The following is a 25,188-nucleotide window of genomic DNA, read 5'->3' as shown; positions in this document are numbered from 1 at the left end:
TATTAAGGATTCCACGTCAAAGCTGACCAATCTAGTGAAGAGAGCAACCAGAAGTGAGATTATGGAAATCCGATATGGAAGATGTCCAGGTAGTAGTTGGACATCATGAGAATATTGTGTCTGGATTTCTGAAATGATGTGCCAAGCAGCTTGGCTTGTCTGGGCTGTTTCTCATGACATCCTCAAATAGCAATTTGATGTCATGTAGGCAATCCAACAAAGCATGGTGGATGTTCATAACTCCATGTTATAAAATTATCAAATAGGTTATTTAGAGCACATGTTGCTTAAGGAAAGTCTGTGCTTGGGGGTTGGATGGTAAAGGAGGATTTGACTGTTTGGAATTTGTGAAAATTATGATGACATACCTCTGGAAGCATGGAGGTGTTTAGGTGAAATGGCAGTGGAGTTTTTAACTAGATTGTTTAATGAAATCTTGGAAAGTGAGAGGATGCCTGAGGAATGGAGAAAAAGTGTTTTGGTACCGATTTTTAAGAATAAGGGTGATGTGCAGAGCTGTAGTAACTACAGAGGGATTAAACTGATCAGTCACAACATGAAGTTATGAGAAAGAGTAGTGGAAGGGAGGTGATGACTAGTGATCAGCAGTATGGTTTCATGCCAGGAAAGAGCACTGCAGATGTAATGTTTGCTCTGAGAGTGTTGATGGAGAAGTACAGAGAAGGTCAGAAGGAGTTGCATTGTGTCTTTGTGGATTTAGAGAAAGCATATGACAGGGTGCCTAGAGAGGAGTTGTGGTACTGTATGAGGAAGACGGGAGTGTCAGAGAAGTATGTAAGAGTGGTACGGGATATGTACGAGGGTAGTGTGACAGTGGTGAGGTCTGCTGTGGGAGTGACGGATGCATTTATGGTGGAGGTGGGATTACATCAAGGATCAGCTCTGAGCCCTTTCCTATTTGCAATGGTGATGGACAGGTCGACAGACGAGATCAGACAGGAGTCCCCGTGGACTATGATGTTTGCAGATGACATTGTGATCTGTAGTGAGAGTAGGGAACAAGTGGAGGAGACCCTGGAGAGGTGGAGATATGCTCTAGAGAGAAGAGGAATGAAGGTCAGCATGGCTAAGACAGAATATATGTGTGTGAATGAGAGGGAGGATAGAGGAATGGTGAGGATGCAGGGAGTAGAGGTGGGGAAGGTGGATGAGTTTAAGTACTTGGGATCAACAGTTCAGAGTAATGGTGAGTGTGGAAGAGAGGTGAAGAAGAGAGTACAGGCAGGATGAAGTGGGTGGAGAAGAGTGTCAGGAGTGATTTGTGACAGACGAGTACTAGTAAGAGTGAAAGGGAAGGTCTACAAGAGGGTAGTGAGAAGAGATATGTTATATGGGTTGGAGACAGTGGCACTGACAAAAAGGCAGGAGTCAGAGCTTGACGTGGCAGAGTTGAAGATGCAAAGATTTGCACTGGGTGTGATGAGGATGGACAGGATTAGGAATAAGTATATTAGAGTGTCAGCCCAGGTTGGAAGGTTTGGAGACAAAGCCAGAGAGGCAAGATTACGTTGGTTTGGACATATGCTGAGGAGGGATGCAGAGTATATTGGGAAAAAGATGCTAAGGATGAAGCTGCCAGGTAACAGGAAAAGAGGGAGGCCTAAGGTAAGGTTTATGGATGTGGTGAGAGAGGACATGCAGGTGGTTGGTGTGAAAGAGCAAGATGCAGAGGACAGGAAGAAATGGAAACAGTTGATCTGCTGTGGCGACCCCGAATGGGGGCAGCCGAAAGAAGAAGAAGAAGATGATGCTGCAATGGACTGGATTTTCCTAAGAGATTACTAGATACTCAAAAGGCCTAGAGATTGCCACTTCTAGTGGCAGACAAGGCTTAATGTTGATCAAGACAGATCCTGGTACAGTTTGTGATCCAGTATTAGGAGGAGATCTTAGCACAGCTTTGACAACCTGATAAAACGATAACAGTTGATGAAAGATCTAGTGTTCATGGGTGAAGGTTTTTCAAAGATTGCTTTGCAGCAAGGGATATGCAGTTCCCCCTCCTGTAAAAGAATCCTTATTTTTAGTCTCCCCCTCCCACATCTGACCACCAGCTGCCACCAGCCCCTCTCCTCATTCAGCGAGCTGACCAGGCCCACCTTACCATGCCCTAGGTTCCACCTAACCCATGTCCTGGATCTGCCCCATCTTACCATCCCCAGGCTCCACCTTAACCCATGTCCCCGGCCAGACCCATCTTACTATCCCCTTGGCTCCACTTAACCCATGTACTGGACCAGACCCATCTTACCATCCCCTAGGCTCCACCTAATCCCTGTCCTGGTCCATTGACGAGACAGAGGACACTTGTGCAGCTCCATACTCCTGTTGGGGGAGTGTATCCTACCCCCTACCTTTCCACAGTAAGCTTTTGAGCTCCATAATTGATTCCATTCAGGAGGTGAATGCCTCCTTCCATGCACAAACAATAATATGAACAAGTTGTATATCACTTGCATAGCAGAGCCCACTGGGTTCTTAATACTGCATCCTTCCCCCACCAGGAAGGGTGAGCCAGTGTCCAGTCACACCGATCTTTCCTTCCTTGTGCAGCAACTCAAACACAGGTCATCTACTATTGTGTAATAAAAGGGTTTTATCCTCCTGCACCAGAGGGCCAGGTGCCATAAAAGAATGATGATGGCCTAAAGTTAGAAGAAAGTTAATGTTTCCAGCAATTTTGTAGGTGCGTTCCCCAAAAGGAATGCAACTGTACACCTCAGATTAGCTGGTAATGAATGGACTGCAAAGGTTGTGGCAGCTACTGCATCAGGTGAGCAAGGAGTCCATAGCAGTAGTAGGACAGGACAAAGGGAATGAATACCTAGAAGAGCAGTGGGAACAAGACAGCAAGAATGGGGAAGACAAGGCTGTTACATGTACACTTGGGAACATACAATGGGGACAGACGTGGGTCATTTGGCTATTTGAACAAACATTAGACTTATGGAAAATAGTGATAATGGTGGCCAAGTGTAAAGTAATTAAGGGAGGACTGCATAATGGAGACTATATCCCACTTTTTTTTTTTTTTTTTTTTTAACTTTAGCTGTCTATAAATTAAGACTGGGGCTCTTGTAGTGTAGCATGTTCACAGTGGATAAATGGCACTCAAACAGTTATTTATTTTAATCTGAGTGATTTTTCTTGAAACCCACTGACCTCCTCTTTTATGAGAGGTAAAATTTTGATTGGGATAGAAATTAATCTGACGCACTCCAGACCATAAGTAGATTATCTAACCTTCCTCTCCAAATGAATAAGACAACTGGTACAGTTTTTAGAAAAAGTATTTTAGTTTTCATAGATGGATGAATGTTCTTCCAGTTAAATCTTCATGGTTTTACAGAAAGCTCTACACTAGTTATAAGGGCCTAGTCAGTTAAATCCTCATTGCTTTACAGAAAGCTCTGGACTGGTTATAAGGGCCTAGTTAGTTAAATCTTCATGGTTTTACAGAAAGCTCTAGATTGGTTATAAGGGCCTAGTCAGTTAAATATTCATGGTTTTACAGAAAGCTCTACACTGGTTATAAGGGCTTAGTAAGGAGAGGGGTCAGAATAGCCAGGTTATTCTTACAAATGCTTTACAAGTTGTGTGATTTCAACATCTGCTTTACAAGTTGTGTGATTTCAACATCTCTGCTTAGTTTGCTGTGGATTAATCAATATGATGCAATTTGATCTGGACTGTTACTTGCAAGACCTAGCATGTGTAAAGAATTTCTAAAAGGGTAATTGGTGCTCTTATAGTGGCACATTGCGACTTGTATGTAGCATTGAACTTGCATGTGATAGCCAAATCTGAATTCTGAGAAGAACTAAAACTGGACTTTGAACAGAAGTGCCACAAAAAACTGTGATACAGATATTTAGGTGTGGCATAATATGGAGGACTGTAATTGGATCTCCGATCATAAGCAACTTATGTAATCAAAACAAGGATGCAAAGAAATTCACCTCAAGAGCAGAATTGAGCAAAGCTCAAGAGGTGCATCTTGGCATCCATGTCAAGAACACATTGGTTATAATCAAATACCCAAACATAATGCTTTGCAGTGCAGATTTAATGACTCCATGCATTGTCATTTACAGGAAAAAGTGCAGGAGTGCGAGGTGTTTTAAAATCTTAGAAAGCAATGAAGCACTTAGCGCTACTAACACACAGACGGCAAGCAGGAGTGGTATTCCTCTGAGGAACTAACCGCTTTTAAAAGTTTTAAAACACATTCCGCACTTTATCACACTTTTTGTTTAAAAGTGTGGCACAGAAAAGTAACTAGCAGCTTCTAAAGTTGTTTTTTTACTAAAGCTTCTGCTGCTTTTTTGCAAGTTGGTACTGGCCAATATTTGTCTCTACCACAAGACTCGATCTTAACAGTATCTAGGGGTGATTAACAAAAGCTTATTAAGCACCACTCTAATGTTTCTTGTTTGCTGTATGTCTTCACATGATTCTGACTATTAAAAGATTCCTGCTTATAGAAAAAGATTTGTGTCGGTTTAAGTTAGGACTTTACAAAGTTTACAGTGATCACAAAATGAAAAGATGTGAAACAAAGAATCCCTTTAACTGAAGCAACTTTCTCTCTTGCTAGCTACTGGAAACCAGCTCTCCAAATTTGTTAATCATCAAAGCATTCTCACTACAAGTAAAGCACAGCACAGGACAACAACATTTAGAACATTTGTATACAAAGATGGAACATGTAAACATGTGCTTCATAAACACCTTTTCATAGTCCTAGGCTCCCTAAGCACATTATGAACAGAAGGCAACTGAAAACTAATGTCCCTCCTTAAAGCTACGTCAAAGACCATACAATCCAAGTTTGGGAGTCTGCTGACAAAGAACACTAAAAAAAAAAACACACACAGACATGTTTCATCTTTGTGTCCCTGGAACCACATTATCACACAGTTCCCATAAATCCTTGAAAATTTGACCAAGAGGGACCACACCGGGAAGAGTCTCATCCAATCTACACATCTGTTGCAGCTTCCTCTGGGGAGAGCAGACTGCCTTGAAGGCTAACCACAGATTTTTGTGTTTATCTAAGGATGTTGTCTCATGTCAGCTGTAGCCTGCATTGAGGGTACATAATATGAATACAAAATATGGGAATACAGGCATAGACATAGGTCAAGAAATCTCTAAAAACCAAGAGGGGGTCACCAACAATAAAAAAATGCAGTCTGAATCAGAGTACATGCATGGCAAAATGATAGAAATTGCCAAACTACCTAGCATAAGGCAAAGGTACAGTTCTCAGAGTGGATGAGTACTGTGCCACAATACAGAGTGATGCCTGAAAAACAAGTGCCTGACAGGCAGTCTCCCGATTGACTTACCCCACTAAGGCCAACAGGTGATCAAAAGACATTGGTATGACAGAAGTAGGATAGACTGACACCAGAGTAGTCAACATTTGTAAGACCAAAGTTGGCAGGACTGACTCCCAAAGAGTCCAGCTTCAGTGAAATCTTACCCACCATAGGAACCAGCATCAGAGCCATACTTAGCTTTAAATTCCAAATGTCTGATAATGGATTCCAGAACTTAGTGATGATGATGGAGGGACAAGCTTGGATGGAGAGATGGACGGGGAGGCTAAAACTGGATAACGAGTAGAAGATCACCTTGGGGGAAGCAATGAATTCTGTGGAAGCTTCAACATCCATGGTGGGGAGGATTCCATGACAAGGGTAAGCACTTTCAGCTTAGCCTCACTTTTCAACTCCGTAAACCCTTTCAGTTTCTTCACTTCCAAAGATAAGGAAAAAAGGCATGGTTGAGGTACTTCTCACTTTTCTCCTTGGTCCTTTTGAACTGTGGATTTACAGAGGAAACAGGCCCAGAGTATGCGGCTCCTGAAGCCACCTGTTCTAGCCTTTGGAGGTTCTGGGCATCAAATAGTTTAGTAAGGCTTTGCAATGGCAGCAGTTGGTTGTGTTATTGCATTTTTGGCAAATGGGATAATTCTGGGCATTGTGGGTACCATCCACACATGTATACATAAAGAGCAACTGTCTACAGTTGAAATTTGTTTTCCACACTTGCATTTACTGGCAGAAATCATTTATTTATTTAGTTTGTTTGTTTGTTTATCAAGTAATACACTAATCACAACAGATCATTTGCAGGGACAGCCTGGGTAGATAGTCAGTAAGGCCTTGCAAACTCCAAGAAAGGAAAATAAAATTAAGAAAAGAATGCACTTTAGCCAGAAGAAAAACAAAATGGAAATAAAGAAAGATTTCATCAAAATACTAGAGGCAAGTCAGCAGAATTGTCTTCAACATACAAACAAGCAATCTGGGGCCATCAAATGTGTCCAAATTCTTTTGAAGCAGCAAGAAACAGGAGAGTATTCTGCTCTCTTCCAGTCTATTTTTAATGTGCATTTGTCCTTACAGTACCTAAAATTTAAGCTGGATCAATTGCATGTTTATAGTAGGGATATTTGCTCTTCATAATCTCCATGGTTTCCAGGCTGCAGTTTGTTCTTTTGTTACTTTTCTTCTCTGTCCTTTAAATCTACTAACTATAATAATTTCCTTCCTTCAGATGATTTGTTTGGCTTTCTGCATCTTCTTAATGTTGTGTTTGTGTCTGAATGGTCAGGTTCCTATTCACTGCCTCTAACAACTTATATTAGAGATTAGAGATAATTTGTTTCACTCGCCTAATAGTGAAACTGCAACACTGATACTAAAAATGATTTTGATGACTGTATCCCTGGTACCACTGGCTATTTTTTCATTAGATACACACATTAGTCACATACATACCTCTGCAAAAAGACCATTAACTACATTTTTCTTAAATATACATACCACATATTATACCAACACAAACTACTAACCTTTTACAAGCTTTTTGAAGCACTGTACATAACTAAAGGATACTGCACATTCTCAGACTTCAACTATTGATCAAACACACCTTTCTATACAACATTAGTGCATCCTGTATAATGTACAAATAAAGCAGAGCTGGTGGGGTTGAACAGTTACATATAACTGCACTTCACAACACAGTTTGTGTATCCAAATTAAAGAAATTAAGGTCAAATGCAAAATCACTAAAATGAATATGACTTCCTAAATTAACATTCTCGCTGTTCTTGCCTCACAGTCATCAATTTACAATAAATCACTCTTTCCTTTAGTTATGTCAGAAGCACATACTTATTCATAACTATTCATTAGGAAATTGCTTACATTTTTCAGTGATATCTTCGTAAGTAAAACAATCGTGTATTTTCAGTGACTCATAAAATAGGGTGCATGCCTTTTCACCTTTCATAGAAATCATACGAAACAGGTCTAATTTTTTGTCACGTGTTGCTTCTTTAACCTTATCATACTCTGCTGTGTTCAAGCACTTGTTTGCCAAAAGATCATCAATTATCATCGTGAAGATGGTATGATTTAGCTGGTTCTCTAGATATTTTTGCTGGTCTTCAAATTTCTGTTTACATGACTTCTGATCTTCTTCTGCAAATAAGATAAGGTAAACATGATGTTGCTTTATTTTAGCAGTATATCTGGCAAGATAACTTTACATGCTGTTCTGACTACAGCTTTCTACAAGTCTGAATGAGACCAGTTTGCCTAGCTGACCGACAAACTTGGTTTTGATACTAGCATCACATGACTCTCTGGGACCCTGAAAGTACAGATGGCTGCAGTCATGAGTAACTAGGTGTGAATCTTGGCACATTTTATACTAGGTGACCTTGAATGCACTACTTTATTCTGATACCCATATATTCTGTTTATGCAGATTTATTAGATCAAGGTTTAGGTGTTACAGCGTCAGTATCCATGACATGCTAGCATGACTAAGTCACTTACTCACCCTTTTACTTCCAATCTGCCAAAAACCAAAATAAATAAAATAAAAACCAGGAGCCCCATGTATAGAGGCCAATAGCTGAATAAGGAAGAGAAATTCAAACTATAAAGGTAACCATGTTACAACAGAATCTCCTGACAAATAAATGTGCTTGCTTGTATTAAAAAAATATTTGTACAGCTTGTTGCTATGCACTGCTTACTTCTAGGAAAAATTTAAGTTTGCTTTGTCCAGTTTTCATCTTGGTTGAGCAGCTTTCTTTCTTTCTTTCTTTATAAGAACAGTATGCCCCTTTATTTTTTTATTAAAAATGGTCTAGTCAGAGCAACTGATCCATAGTTTCAAACTATTTTACTTGCATCTACTGCTTCCTTTTTTTTCCCTTCCCACAGTCATTCCAGCAGTTTTTAATTGTAAATATGCTAATTTACTGAACTTAGGTTGATAAAAGTATTGTTTATTTAAGAAAAGTAATGGAATCACACTTCATCTAAAGTGCAGCATAATGGTTTTGTGGATCTGCAAAATAAGGTGATGTGCTTGGTTTTGAAGTGTCAAGTGGGGAGGAGATGAATGATACTAGTACCAGAATAAAGATGAGAAGCCAAATTAATAAAGAAACCCAGTGCTAAATTCTAGATGTAAAACAGAAAATATCCTTGTTGCAATGGTGATAGAAGTTCAGTTCACAAGCTGCAAGTACAGTTGTGCAAGTAAACTTACTTTAACAATAGATATTTGAATGATCACTGCAATAGCCTAAGCTATATGGGTTATATACCGCATAAGCTACAGCAGTCTATCCTATGCAGGATATAACTCATATAGCTTAGGATACTGCAGTAATGACCAATATGAAGAACAATTAAAATTCTGTCATCCAAATGGTTAAGCTTGGGGTGTGAAGGTTTGTATGAATGGTAAGATCTTGTGCTGAATGAGCATAATCCATGTTGTGACATAAATTGGGATGATTGCCCCTAGCCAGATGAAAGAGAAGGGGAGAACTAGTGCTGTCTGAGCAAGAAGGGAATCACCAAAGAAAGTTTGGACTTATCTTTCTTGATTTTGTAGAGTACCCTGGGAATCAGAGGGAGGAGAGGAAAGTCATAGAGGAATTTTCCACTTCATGAGAAAGACATGGTGTCTGGCATCTGTCTGTATATCATACTCTAGAGCAGAAAAACCTGATTCACCTATTCTGGATGGAGGCAGAAATCTGTTTGCGGACTAACCCACTCATGGGCATTGTACAGGAAGTTCTCTCTATTCAACATCCATTTTTGAGGGTCTCTCCTAGTTCTGCTGAAGGAGTATACCACTGTGTTTCTCTTCCAATGGATATAAATTACTTACAGAGAGACACTGTACTGGACAGCAATATCACAGCAAAGGCAATAGGATTTTGTGCCCCCTGCTTGTTTATATACCACATCAGTATGGTGTTGTCTGTGTAGGTCAAGGACTGAAGTGTGATGATAATGGTCCTCATTTCCGGGAAAGAAGTATGAGACAGTAACTGAAGGAGAAGGGGGAGGCAAGGAAGGATAATCATAAGGAGGCTGGCTTGTGAGGAAAGTGGGGGGTAGACCCTTTAAATTCCTGATGGAATCTGTCCTAGATTTTTTAGAGGACTTTTTCCTTTTTTGGATAAATTTTTGATCTTTTTGAAAAAATGAGCTAGCTAAGGAAAACTAATTTCTCTGAAACTTTTCATACTAAAAGACTTGCTTGAAATCCTGCATTATCTTATCTCTCTGCAGACTTTTGAAAAGATCTGGAGCAGCAGTACCAAAAAGATGCTTTTTATCCAGGGGGAGGACAGAGGTTCGGACTTAACATCCTCTGATAAAAACTGAAGTCTAAACATAAAAAGTCTTCAACATACAGAAGCAATAGCGGCTGTTCTAGAAGACAAATCAACTGCACTTACTGACTGCCTTGCAACTTGAGAGACAGAATTCAGAACAGAAAAGGCATAAAGCTGCATTTAATTGATCTTTTTAACATAATAATGATATAACTAATAATGAGTTAGATATTAGTCCTAATGATTCATTTTATTCTTGCATGTCTGACAAGGAATGTTTAAACAATGCTTATTCACTGTTGAATACTGAAGGTTTTCTTCTTTTAGTAATTTTATACTGCCATATTGTAATCAAAATATAGTAAGTTTCATGTCAGTATTAAATTTCCAGGTAGAAAATCTTTTTTACGAATTCTCTAGGAATAGACACAAAATCAAATATAATTTGAATAAACAACAGTGGTTGGCTGTCAGACAGTTATGTATGGATCATAGGTTGGTCATAAAAATGTCTGACAAAGGTAATAAAATTGTTATATTAAATAATGAACAGTATATTGAAATGTGTTATGTATATTTGAATAACACAGAAGTGTATGAGAAATGTGAAATGAAAGATTATGAGGATGCAATGAAAATATATTTACAGTTTTTACATAAAAGTGTGTGTTTGGGTTATTTTAAAATGGATGATGTTGAAAAATGTTTAAAGTAGAAAATACCTGTTTAGCTTTGTTCTACTGTCTTCCTAAGATCCATAAAGGAGTTAAAAAGTTATGTGGCAGGCCTATAGTAGCTGCTGAAATGTATTTTTTGAAAAATGTGGGTGTTTTTTTGCATCAATATTTCAAGCCATGGGTGGTTCAGATACCATCCTACATTCAAGACAGTCAAGATTTTTGGGAAAAATCCAAGTTACTATTTGGGAACAAGATGTGTATTGGTTAAGTCTTGATGTTGTCAGTTTATATACTAGTATTGAACACAAAGTTGGAATAGAAGCTGTATATGTTTTGGGTGATACTCCTATGTCCTATTATATAATAGAACTATTGTCCTTCTCTCTAAAAAAATATTTTTTCAAGTTTAATGGAAATATTTTTCATCAATTAACAGGTACAGCGATGGGGGCTTCTTTTGCCCCCATGTATGCTAATCTTGCTATGGCCAAATTTGAAAGGGATTATATATATAACCATGATTTTTTTAAGACTTATGTAATTCAATATTTTCGTTACATAGATGATCTCATATTCCTTTGTAAAGGGGGCAAAAAATATGTAGTGTATTTTGTCCAAGATATACAGACTAATAATTTTGGTCTGATGTTTGATGGTATTCAATTAGGTAGCAAAATACACTTTTTGGATGTAATTCTAAAAGTAAAAATAGGTGAGCCTGTAATAACTTCTATATACAGGAAATCTGACAATGTTAATTCCTTTTTGTATGGTAATAGTTGCCATCCAATGCATTTGATGTCCATGCTACCATTTAATGAATTTTTACATATCACAAAATTGTGTAATGAAGAAAATAATTTGTATAAAGAGATATGTAGAACAGCTGAAATGTTTATAGGTAGGGGATATGAGAGTAATAAAGTCATGGAAGCTGGTTTTAAGGCAATATGTACATATTATAATAAAACACCTTTGATATGTCACACTAATAATATAAAGAAAAATACAATAAACAAAGGAATAATATGAGGGAGGTGTATTTTGTTACTATGTACAATGTCCTGACTCAAGCAATTGTTGACTTGGTTAGACAATACTGGCCATTGTTATTTAAGATTAAAAAATTAGCTAATATAATAGGTTCATAGGTTGATACTAGGCTATCTGCCCTAGGGCATTTATAAGCCTAGCCAGAGTAATCTCAAATAAAGTACAAATATGTGAGAGAGGAAGGAATTAATTGGACATGTTAGTACATAAAGATTATATTCCAGCCAATATAACAATGTATGATGTACCAGTTGTTAATACAGGTACATATGCATGTAAAAAATGTTGTATTTGTAAATATGTGGTCAAAAAATTTGATGTAATAAATGGAACGTATTTTTCACCCAATTGCAATTCTGAAAGTTATATATTTATTAAAATGTGATTGTGGGTTATATTATGTGGGGGAGACAGGTAGATCCTTTAAGAAAAGAATTCAGGAGCATGTTAGAGACATTATTAATGCTAAAATGGATAGCCCCTTAGGAGCACATTTTAAAGATTTTCATGCATCTAATGCTGAAGGTTTGAGAGCCACTATTTTAGAGCAGGTATGTCTATCTTTAGGAGAATGCTGTGAAATTAAACATAAACTATTATATAAAGAAACACTCTTTATTCTGAAATATAATACTCTGGAACCAAATGGATTGAATAAAGAGTGTAATTGGAGGTTAATTATTAAATAATTGTTTAAGTGGATAATGGAATGTATTATTTAAGGGAGTGGTTTTTGTATGTGTTTTACTCTTTGAAGGCTTTTGTATAGCCGAAGCGCCAAGTTTTATTAAAACAGTGTTTTTCAGTCCGTGACCAGTTGTGGTTTCACTTTGTTATTTTAGTTACATTGTGTTGTTTAGTAATAAATTTTGCTTTTCCTAGTCTGGTAAACCAGAGAAAACCCTTTTCTAGCCCCATAGAATAGAAAAACATATTTAATCACAGGAGTCTGATAGTTTGTAGCACAAAAGGACAAACTGGCAGATGCATATATCCCCCCCCCCCATACCTATCTAAAGCTCTACTGTCATTATTAATGGACAGACAGCTGGAAAAGGGAAGTAGTTTAGAAGGTTTATCAGAGGTCAAGGAAATTACAGCAGGGTTAATAGATGGATTTTTTTGTATCAAAGCTTATGGGAGGCCAGAACCTTAGAAAATCGGTCAGGTTTCTTGGGGGAGGGGGGCTGGGACCCTTGACTGAGCGAATCAGAAGTAAAAGTATCTTGTAAAGCCTCTAGGACAAGAGTAGCAGAAGCTTTAGGAATCTATTTGGCTCTTAAGAGAAGTAGATGCAAAATCACTAGAAAGGAATGGGGGGAGGGAGCTTATTAGACATAATGGTTCTGAAAAGCCCTCTAAAAAATCATACCACTCCTTCTGTGGATCTTTAGTAGTTGAGAAGAAGAGACATGTTTGATGTTCTGCTTCATTTTGATAGGGATAAGCTGCTTGCACAAAAATCTGTATCCCTGAACCAATACATACCTCAGAAAGCAAGGTACCCCCCCCCCCAGCAAGAACTTGAGGACTACCCTCAGGTACCTCCAAAATAACAAGCAGAGATTCCCCATTCTCGCTGAAAGCATACATCTTATCATTAAGAAAGGCTGTATAAGAAAGTCACTCCATATTTGACTCCAACATGGTTGTGATAGAGGGAGCAGTCATGGAACCTAGGTGGTTTGAGGACTTAAGACACAACAGTCTCTTCCAAGAAAGCTGCACATTGAGTAACAGCTTAATTCTACCTCTCCCAGTGTGAAAACCGAAACTCAGCAGAGAAGGCTAGTAGACTTTTGTGTTTATGGGTAAATTTCAGTAACTGGCTGGTAAGTGTACTGCCTGGATGCCAAGAAAAAAAGAAATACAGAGGACCCAAAAGAAAAATCAGCTATAAAAGGTGAGGAAAAAACAGTGATTGGGAAAAGTTCTGCAGCTGTTCAGCAGAAAGCAATGCAATCTCCAGACATGATTTCCCCTAACCTAGAGGAAGATATAAGACAATTGCACAATGACCTGGTTAAAATAAATGAAACACCGATGGAGTATATCAACAAAAACAACAAAAGGTTGGAAAAAATGGAAGAAGCTTTAAACAGATTTTCAGATGAGGTGATAAAGCTGCAAAAATCAAAGGTCGAAATGAAGAAAAGGTTGGCTGAATATGAGACTGCAAAAGAAGAGAGGTTTCAAAAAATAACAGAATTAGAGTACAGAACATATAAGGAAAACTTAAGATTTTCAGCTGTACCAGAGACGCTGGAAGGAACAGACTGCATTAATTTTATGAAAGCACAACTAGGCAACTGGACTGGTATTCCACAGCAGATGTTAGCTGAAAGAGCACATTGTCTGTAGGCTCCAAACCTGGCAATGAGAAAGCAACCTAGACCTTTAATAGTAAAGATGCAGTCCCACCAGCAGGGGTTGAGTCTGACAAAACTGTGAGTGAAGGACAAAGTACTAAAAGTGGGAGACAGCAGAGTGTTTGAGGAGAATAAATACTCATTGTACCCCAGACAGAAAAGGAGTACACTTATTCCACTATCCAGGGAATGTTGAGACACAGGTGTGAGATTCAAATTGCTGTACCCAGCTATCTTCAAAATATTCTTCCCTGCAGGGACAAAATCATTTTTTCATGAAGTACATGCTAAGGAGGAAATACAAAAGTCTGCCCAACAAAAAGTGAGCTGTGAAACAGAAGGAGATTCCGCTTCTTGTTCTTCAGATAATAAAGACCACAGAGAGACTGTACCTGTGAAAACTTTTCTAATGTTTCAATGGAAAATGTTGGAGAGAAGGAAGAGAGTATGAGAGTTGACTAGACAAACTAAGAGTAAGTTGGAAATGAAGCAGAGACAGGATGTTGGAGGTGGAGATGAACAATAATAAAAACAGTAACTAAATATGGGATTATAATGCAATAATTATCTTTGTAAAATATGACAGAACAAGAAAATCTGGAAATATTGGACTTTTTTTAGAATATGTTGGACTTGTGGGGACTCTAAAGCATATGACCTACTTCATGTCATTAATGTTTGGAAAAATACTTAGGGGAGGAGAGGAGGAGGGGAAAAAGTTAATTGTAAGTAAAGAATTTTTTTCTTAACAGTACTATTTTTATGATGTATGTTTTTTTTCGCATGCTATAAAGTAACATTTTCTCAGTTATTCTTATGTGTAAAGGAGACTATAAACAGGTGTTGCTGTTTTTTTCTTTCCTTTCTCCCTTCCCACTTTTTTCTTGTTCAGTTTTAAGAAACATAGGGACTACAATATAAAAAAAGAAGAAAAACCTGGTTAGAACAGCATGACAAAAGAAAAATGAATGTGCTTTTTCTCATTTTTGCATGGGGGAATGTGTGCACTAAGGCCCCTAGATTGGTTGTAAGAGAAAGCAAGTACATGAAAAGAATATTATGACGCTTTATTCTAGCAAATAAACGTATGCTTAGTAGCAATTCTGTATCTGGTCCTCAGGTGTCCATGAAGACTATCTGATAAAGGGAAATTGACTGTCTGGTACTCATCTCTCCATAGAGACAATGTGATAAAGAGAAATTGGCTACAGTATGATGGAGAGTTATTGGCTAGGGGGAAAAAAAGAGAGAAATTGGCTAGGAGATGAAGTTCTCTGAAAGCATTCACATGTTTTCCCAACCAGGATAGCTATAAAGATAAGACAAAACTAGTCAGCACTTACAAGCACAGGAATCACCATGTGCCTTAGCATGGATAACCTTTCTTTTAGGTTAACTCAAGTCTCTGACTGTGGCTGTCAGTTTGGGATATTTTTCATATTAGGAAGTAAATCATCAATATTTGAAGATGTACATAGTTTTGTATGTTAGTATCAACTCAGTAGGTTCTAAGGGGGTACTGGGAGTGTTTTTTTTTTTTGATGGTTTTCACTAAAACAAAAAGTTTTTAAGATGTGACATAGTCTCAAACTGCTATGATAAGAAACAACTGTATAAAAGTTCAACCTGACAAACAGTGTATGCATGTAATATAAAAGCTGGAACTAGACATTTAACAAAAAAGGTGTTATTTAGTGGAATTCTTGGGACAAAGAAAAAGAGAAATACTTTTACTAACTGCAAGAGGAGCTTAAACACTGACAGAAGAGGATCAAAAAAGATAACAATAGTAGATCTGTAGTGCTAAGGGGCTACTGGCAAGGGAGGAGGATTACACTGGCATGTATTTATATTCCAACTAAAACTGCTATAATGGAGCTTAAGAAAATTCTGGGAGGAATACTCAGTTTTCAGCAAGGAATATTACATTTAGGTGGGGAATGGAATTGGATTTGCAGCAGTGAAGATGTGTCTGGGGGGCCCAGAAGGAAAAGAATAAGAAAAGTACAGTTGTGTACACTTACCATAAATGTAGATGTTCTAGTGTATTCACTGTTGCAGTCATTACATTTTGGTAATCTTCTGGCAGGTTGCTCTCAGTCGGCCTGAATTCCAAAGTTTTGGGTCCTGCGTCAGTTGCTGTCTTCTCTTCCATGACATCAGGTTGTCAGGGGTATAAAACATGCAGCCGACACCATTTTCTTTCGTTTTTCTTGCCCCAGATGTCAGGTGCCCCCAAAAAGGTAGCAAAATAATATATATGTATATGTATACATGCATCAGTATAAACTTTACCTTCATCTACAAGCAAATACACCACATAGGTTGTAGAAGATAGAGAAAGAAAGATAAACTTCAGAATAACAGGAGGATGGGAGGGTAACTTGGACTGCAACAGTGAATACACTCGAACATCTACATTTATGGTAAGTGTACATAACTGTACTATGTTCTTCATGTTTCACTGTTGCAGTCATTACATTTGGGTAGAATCCCAAAGCTATGGTTGGGAGGCTGGAGCTAAACAGCATTAGTGGCAAAGCCTGCCCTGGACGTAGAGTAAAGAGGCAAATGGTAATGCTTTGTAAAGGTGTGAACAGAACTCCAAGTAGCAGCCTCTAGAATGTCTTTGGTTGGTACTCCTCTGAGAAAGGCTGCTGAGGTAGCAGCAGCTCTGGTGGAATGAGATCTAATGCCCTTGGGCACAGGTTTACCATGGTGTAAGTAGCAGAAACGGATGCAGTGGCTTATCCACTTTGAAATTGTCTGCTTTTAAATAGCCTTTCCTTCTGATCCTGCAGCATATGACACTAGTAATTGCTCAGTTTGTCTTAGAGCTTTAGTCCTGCTCAAGTAGAATCTTAGGTGTCTGTGTACATCCAAGGAATGCAGAATTCTCTCCCCTTTGTTCTGCTAATTTGGATAAAACTTTGGCAGATGAATTGTTTGGTTAAGAGCCACACTGGAAATGACCTTAGGCATGAAAGTAGGATTTGTCCTTAGAGACACCCTGTCTGGGTAAAATATGATAAAAGGCTCTACAGCCATGAGGACCTTTAGCTCTGAAACTCTTTTTGCTGAAGCAATTGCTAGTAGCAGAGCTGTCTTCCATGATAAGAACTTTATATCAGCGGTAGCAGCTGGTTTAAATGGAGGCAGGGTGAGCTTTTCCAACATCTAATTGAGATCCCATGCAGGTAATGGTGATCTTCTAGGAGGCCTTAAATTTTTGGCTTCTCTAAGATACTGCTTTAGTAAAGGATGAGAAAAGATTGGTGGCTCTGTATTGTAATGAGCCAAAATGGCAGAGGCATGGATTTTGATTGATGAGAAAGATAGGCCTTTGTCAAGCATCTCAGTTAAGTATTGTAATATCTGAGGAATATGTGGTTCTGCTGTATCAGTTACTTGTGCTCGATTCCAAGCACAGAATCTCTTCCATTTGTCAGCATAAGATTTTCTAGTACTAGGCATTCTGGCTTCCAAAATGACATCCATCACAGCTTTACTGAGAGGTGTCGTTTGTATGATTACAGGATTAGCCATGCTGCCAGGTTCAGTCTGTAGCTGATTGTGCAGGATCCGATTGTTTTGTTGGGACAGTAGTTGTGTTTTTTGAGGCAAGGTCCAAGCTGGGTAATGAGACAAGTTCCTTAGGATTGGGTACCAGTATTAGTGGGGCCAGTCCGGGGAAATTAATATCATCTTTGGCTTCTATTGTCTGACTTTTAGGAGGACCTTGGGTAGAAGAGGCAGAGGAGGAAAGGCGTAAACTGATAGGTTTTTCCAACTGAAGGATAGGGCATCCACTTTCCATGCTTGTTTGTGATAAGTCCTTGTGCAGAATGTTTTCAGTTGATAATTTTGAGGAGAGGCAAATAGATCTATGACTGGGCTCCCCCATTTCTCTGTTGTCATGCTGAAGACTTGTGGATTTAGTTTCCACTCGTGAGGATCCATAAGGTTTCTGCTTAAATTGTCTGCCAGAGTGTTTTGTTTTCCTGGCAGGAATTGAGTTTGAAGATGTATTTGGTAGGTCAAAGCTGTATCCCACATTGCCATGGCTAATCTGCAAAGGGGGTATGAGTGTGTGCCCCCTTGCTTGTTTATATACCACATGACTGTGGTGTTGTCCGTCTTTATCAGTAGTTGTCCTGGATGAAATAAGTCCTTGAAGGCTGTTAGTGCATTTTGAACAGCCAGCATCTCTTTCTGGTTGATATGTAGATGCATTTGATTTGGTGCCCATATGCCCTGAATGCATCTTCCTGCCATGTGGGCCCTCCAGGCATAATCTGATGCATCTGTTGTTAAGGTTTGGCTGGCAGAGGGTAATGTGAAGTGCCATCCCATGCTTTGGTGACAGGCCTTTGCCCACTAATAGAAACTCCTGTTGCAGGCAGGGAATAAGAGGAATCATTGTTTCCAGACTGTGTGAATGTTGACTCCATAAACTTTTTAGGTACTATTGAAGTTTCCTCATATACAGTCTTGCATATGGAATTAGTCGGATGCAGGATGCCATGAAGCCCAAAGCCTGCAGAACTTGTTTTGGAGAAGACTGAGTTTTTACTGCCATCAGTTTGAAGTAAGTAGTCAGTTGTCTTTGTTTGTCTGGCGTGAGGTAAGCCATCTGGGCAGTTGTATTCAAGCTTGCACCTAGGAATGTTATCTTTTGAGAGGGTACCAGATGTGATTTCTTTTCATTTATTGTGTACCCTAAGCATGTTAGAAGCCTTTTCACAAACTCCAGGTGTCATAGAAGAGTGTCCTTGTTATCTGCTTGAATGAGACAGTCGTCCAAGTAAGGATATATTTGAATACTTCTTTGTCTGCAAAATGCAACTACTGGTGCCAGGCACTTTGTAAAGACCCTGGGCACAGTAGATAAGCCAAAGGGCAGTAAAGAGAATCGATAATGCATTAAGCCAGCCTTGAATCTGAGGTATCTTCTGCACGACTGTCTTATTGGGACATGCAGGTATGCCTCTTTTAGGTCTAAAGTCACCAGCCAAGCATTCCTGCCTAGCATGGGCAGAAGCTGGTGCAAAGTGAGCATTTTGAATTTTGGAATGTCCAGGTATGTGTTCAAAATCAATAAATCCAGTATTGGCTGCCAGGCCTTGTCCTTTCTGGGTACCAAGAACAGTCTTGAGTAAAAACCTTGTCCTTTTTCCTGTTCTGGTATTGTCTGAATGGCCCCCATATCCATGAGGGACGTAACCTGTTTCTGTGCCTCTGCCCATTGATTTTTTGGCAGATCTGGCCAATCATTTCTCATTGGCAGAGTGTGGAAATGGAATCTGTATCTCTGTGATACGATGTTTAGTAGCCACTTGTCCTGGGTTATTAACTGCCAATTTTGAGAAAAAAGTGCTAATTTTCCCCCTATGGGTGCTGCCAAAAGATAAGTGCTTGGTGTAGGCACAGAGAAGTCATTGGGATTGCTTTCTGTAGGTTTGCGCTTTATCCCCCCAGATTTGGAGGTGGATGCACCCCATTGCTTTGACCTGTATGAGCCTTGAGCCTGGTACCTGGAACCCTTAGGGCATCTGGATTTGCCCCTTTGCGCTCTGTCTGACACAGGAAAGGACCAATTTTTTGTAGGCCAGTGTCTACTGAATCTTGGTGGCTGCACTTGTAAGAAATCTTTAACAGTTTGCATAGACTTAGCTTTGTCTTCCATTTTCTTTAAAACCTCTTCTGCCTTAATACCAAACAGAGAATCATGCTGTAAAGGTGCATCTAGCAATTTAGCTTTAACATGATCAGGCAAATTTTTTTCCTTTAACCAGGCATGCCTCCTAATCACAGATCCAGTAACAGCGGCCCTGCAGGAGGCCTCTAAAGAGCCAAAACCACATGGCAAAGTATGCTTTCCAACTTGTTCAGCTGCATGCAATAATTCCTGCAATTCTTTATTTTCTGCACATTCTGAAATCAACATCATTTTCTGTTTCAGCAATCCAATAACATGTTGTTGGTACTTAAGCATATGAAATTGACAATTTAAGGCCCTGATTGCCAAGGTTGCAGATGTATAAACCTTTTTTCCTCATCTGTCCAGTGCCCTAGAATCTCTGTCAGAGGGGGTAGGGTTTTTTGCTGTTGAGGCCTTAACTCCCTTTGGACCCTGTGAAATAGTTTCAGGATCAGCAGCAGGGTTTCTAAATAAAAATTTATGTGAGTCGGGGACTCTGTAATATCTGTCAGGCTTACTGGGAGCCGGAGGTAAGGAGTCAGGGGTCAAGCTTGACTCTGAAAACACATCATCCGCAATGTCTAAAACAGGGGGAATGGCTAAAGGCTTGTGCTTAGGGAGAAGAAGGAAATCCCTGAGCCTCATTTTTGATTCTGAGAAGTCTTGACTCTCCCAGTGAAAATGCTCCCTCAAAGTTTCTCCAAATGAATAATACTCAGGAGGAGATGCAGATGGAATAGACTCCTCAGCATCAGAATCATCATAGGGAGGTATAGATAATTCTTGATCAGAAGAGGAATCAGAAGAAATAGAAACCTGATCTGAAGATTCATAATCAGTGTCTTGCCTAGGCCTCTTATGTGGAGGGGGATGGGAACCCCTGATCAAGGTAATAAGGTCTTCAGCCATTTTGATCATCTGTTTTTTAGGCATAGAGGCCTGTGCATGTGGCTCATGCGTCATTTTTTTTGGTTTAGAAGTTGCTTTTGTCTTTGGTTTTGCAGCTGTTGTCGGTTTGATGTACAAATGTTGAAGTCTGAATACACCCTCAGAAGCCGGTACCTGCTCAGCGGCTCTGGACCCATCAGAGGGAGATACATCCGTCGGCCCAATACCTTGAGTATCTTGCGGCATGCTGGACTCCACATGGGTGTCGGTAGGGGCCTGCAACTTGAAGGTAGCGGGTATCAGGGGCTGCGAAGGCGCCTCACTGAGTACCGGCCAACCGGCGAATGGCTTAGGAGAAGCCTCGTTGTCGGTTTTGGATCTCGACTGCCTTTCTCTGTCCTTTTCTTTGCATTTTTATGTACTCCGGTAGTCGGATTGCTATCCGACGACATTTCTGGGTAGTTAAATCTGTTTCCAAAATACTTAGATGCAAAAATATACCGACGCTTAATAGTGTGTTGGTTAAATCTAGCACAAAACCGACAGCCAGGCACGTTGTGATCAGTGCCTAGGCAAGGAATACAGTATAAATGGAAATCCTTATGAGGTATTTGCTTCCCACAAGTAATACAATTATTAACTTTTTCTGACATCGGTAAAAAGCAAGAAAAAAGTTTCCCCAATGGGGTATTTAGCTTTAGTGAAGACTTTGGTTCTGAAACTGAAACTCGAATATTTCAGTAGTCGGCCGACCAGCACTTACGAAATGCTTCTGTTTTGGGCACCGCGCGGCAAGAAAGACTAAAGAAAATGGCGTCGGCTGCATGTTTTATACCCCTGACGACTTAACGTCATGGAAGAGAAGACAGCAACCGACGCAAGACCCAAGACTTTGGAATTCAGGCCAACTGAGGGCAACCTGCCAGCAGATTACCCAAATGTAATGACTGCAACAGTGAAACACGAAGAACATGGAGTAGATTTTTGAAAAACTTTATGAAAATATTTGGCAAGGAAGATGTGAATTCAGTAATAGGAATTACGAGAGAATTTTACATGTTATCTCTCCAAGATACAAAAACTGGGCTAGGTTAGATAGAATTTACATTTCACAGGAACATTTGCATGTAGTTGAAGATCTTGATATGCACCCAATAACTATTTCAGATCATGCGCCAATAGTAACTAAAATAAAAACACAGGGTAATGCAATAAAAATGAGACAACGGCGTTTTCCTACCTATCTGTTGAAAACAGAGGAATTTAAGGAATGGGTAGTGGAGATTATTCAGGTGCTATTAGAGAGGATAGAAATTTATTCTTAAAATATAGCTAGGGAGTGGGACAAAACTGAGGTGGAGTTTAAAAATTGGGTGGAAATAAAAGAAAGGGAGTTACGGGAGTTACGGTTAAGAAGTGACAATAATTATTTAGAGTGACTGACAGGTATTGCAGAATAGGGGGAATCTCACAGAGCAAGAAGAGGATCAACTGCAGAATGCTAAACAGAAAATAAGGGATTACCTTGATAATATGCATGAGTTTAGAAAGATTGCTGTTAAGCAACTGATTTTTCATAATAATTCTAGAACACAAAAACTTTTAGCACAACAATCCAGGCAACAGAAAGTAGAAAGGGCTGTTGCCAAGCTCAGGGAGCCTATAACAAGGAAGGTAACATGAGATCCTGTGGAGGCACCAGAAATATTTCAGAAATTCTATGAAAGTCTGTATTAAGCAGAGAAATATGGAAATCAAGAAAAGATACAAATGGAAATGTTTATGTAAGAATTAAATATGCTAATGATAGAGGTAGATGAGGCTTAATTACTAAGTAATTATTAGTATTCCTAGGATAGGAGGATATGAGATAAAATGGCGATGTATAACCAATCTATAGGAAAGTCCCCAGGAATAGATGGTATTCCTGTGGACGTTTGAAAGCTAGGAAGGAAAAACTGATAAAGATCTAGAAGGTTTTTTTTAACAGTATTTTAAGAGGATGAGGAGTACCAACGTCCTGGAAGAAAGCAGTGGTAGCTGTAATACTTAGAGGGTAAAGAACCATCAGATCCAGCTTCTTACAGGCCCATTTCAATACTAAACCATAATTATAAAGTGTTCATGTCTATAATGGCTAAAAGAATGGCAAAAATTATGCCGAAATTGATATATATGGATCAATATGGTTTTGTGGAGGGGAGGCAAACATTTGACAGCATTAACTGAACACTGATGATCCCCACTGAAGTAAAATGTAAGAAAACTACACTGAAAATGACCCCTACAACTCTCTCCCTCCCTACATATCCTACAACCACACTACACCCCCCCCATCCCTACCCCTCCCTGCTTCCTCTCACTATACTCTGTTTCTTTCTTCCTTCTAGACCAACCCTTATACTACTCAAGTTTCATACACTCACAAATAAAACATTAATAAAACCTGTCCTCTGCTAGGTAAGAGCAATGTTATGTTATATAGTTATAAAAAAAAAAAAAACCTACAGATCATGGAAAAATGTACATAGTCTACACTTATCATGTGACCTGTTCTAAATGTAAAGCATAGATCACTGTATATGGTCTACTCTCTTATATGGTATGTTGTACTGTCCTTTAGTAGGTTAGGAACTATTTTTTGTCTATCATTAGATTAACATACTGTTATGCTTTTGGCAAAAATCTTGTGTATCATAGCATCCCACATGCTGTTCAGTATGCCGGATCAAAAATGTAACTTTCTCTTATTACTGTATATCAATTTCCATTTATGTTGACTGTTACTGGACGTACACCATAAAAGAGACATACGCATGCACCATCCTCAGAACAGAAGCTCCAGGTGGAGAGACAGTCCAAGAGAGTCAATGCTTCCAAGAATAGAAATAACTTGGGAAGGAGGGTGGACAGAATACTGCAACAGAGAAGAGAAGGACTAATCTATGTCCTTCTATTTATCTGTTGCAGTATTCTTTACATGAGGGAGAATACCAAAACTCATACAGAAAGGATGGTGGAGGTAGCAGAGGAATAGCCCTGGCAAATCTTGCAGTGGATCTGGAAATAGAATCCAGTTTGTTGCAATTGTTTGGTGAAGGTGTGGACTGAGGTCAAAGTTGCAGCTTCTAGAATGGAGTTATTGTCTAGCCCTTTGTGGAAAGCCCCAGAGGAAGACACTACCCTAGTAGAGTAAGCTTTGACTGTGCCAGGAAGGTTTTTCCCATGGTAGTCATAGCAAAAGGAAATGGATTTGGAGATCCAGTTGGAGATGGTCTGCTTAGATACAGGCGATCCCAGAGCCATGGGATGGAATGAGACAAAAAGTTGGTCTGATTTCCTAAAAGGTTTGGTCTTGTGAAGATAGAACCTGAGTTGTCTGTGCATATCTGGTGTGTGTAGGATCCTCTCACTATTGTTTTGTGGAGAGGGAAAAAGTGTAGTCAGATGAATGGCCTGACTTAAGGACAATTCATTAACTACTTTTGGCATGAAGGAAGACTTGGTCCTAAGGGAAACCCTGTCTTTGTGGAAGATTAGGAAGGGTGGGGAGGCCATCAAGGCTTGAAGCTCTGACCTCCTCCTGGGAGAAGTTATACCTGCCAGGAGAACAGTTTTCCAGGTACAATGATTGAGAGGAAGTGGAGGAAGCTGGTTCAAAAGGACCAGTTTCTCTAGCATAAAGTTAAGGTCCCTGGGAAGAGCTACTGGTCTCCTGTGCAGTCAAATGTGGAGGACACCTTTTAGAAATTGTTTGGCCTTAAATATGGAAGCTAAAGAGGGGCATAGAGGCATACAACAGGAATAGCTGACAAATGTGCTTTTGTAAAGGAATAATCTAAACCCACAGTGAGCAATTCACACAAATATGAAAGAACTACCAGAGGAGCCACCTTGAGTGGGTCCCGATTTCCAGTCAGACACCAGTGACAAAATCTCTTCCATTTAGAAAGGTAAGACTTCCTGGTATTGAGTTTCCTGGCCTCTTGAAGGACCTGAAGCACATCTTCAGAACAGAGGTGTCCAAAGGCAATCAGGGCTCTGTCAGTTGGAGAGTTTTCAGGTGTAGGTGGATGAGGGAGCTGTTGTTCTGTGTGAGTAGGTCCACTCTGTGAGGCAACTTGAGATGATTGCTCTTGGCTAGAAGTAGGAGGAGGGGAACCAGTGCTGCCTTGGCCAATAGGAAGTTACCAGCAAATTTTTTGGTCTGTCTGTTGAATTTTCAGCAGGACTTTTGGAATGGGTTGTAGGGGAAGGAATGCATAAAGAAACTTCCCCTTCCAAGAGATTGATAGGGGACGTCCACTTTCCATTCCTAAGGATGTGGTTCTCTGGCACAGAATTTTGGCAATTGTTTCTTCAGAGGGGAGGCAAACAAGTCTATCTCTGGAATACCCCACTGGTGGACAATGTCCAGAAACACATCCCTGTGGAGCATCCATTTGTTGGCCTGTGTTCTTGATCTGCACAGTGTGTCTGCCACAGTGTTTTGAATGGAAGGAATGTAGACCACCTGGAAAGACATTTCCAGGTAGCAGGCCAGTTCCCAAACCTGCAAGGCTATTCTGCAAAGGAGGTAGGATCTTGTCTCCCCCCTTTTGTTTATGTACCTCAAAACAGTCATGTTGTCTGTGTAGATCCTCAACCGTCCTGGCTTCAGGAAGGCTCTGAGGGCCTGTAAGGCTAGGATCAGTGCCTTCACCTCCTTAACATTTATGTGGTCTTTTACCTGAGAGGGGGTCCACTGTCCTTGACCTTTATGGGGACCCTGAGCTACTCCCCAACCTGTATCTGAAGCATCGGTGC

This window comes from Protopterus annectens, chromosome 14.part0 (assembly GCF_019279795.1).
Source record: "Protopterus annectens isolate FY-2018-M chromosome 14.part0, PAN1.0, whole genome shotgun sequence".
Lineage (NCBI taxonomy): Eukaryota > Metazoa > Chordata > Ceratodontiformes > Protopteridae > Protopterus > Protopterus annectens.
This window is presented reverse-complemented; position numbering follows the sequence as displayed.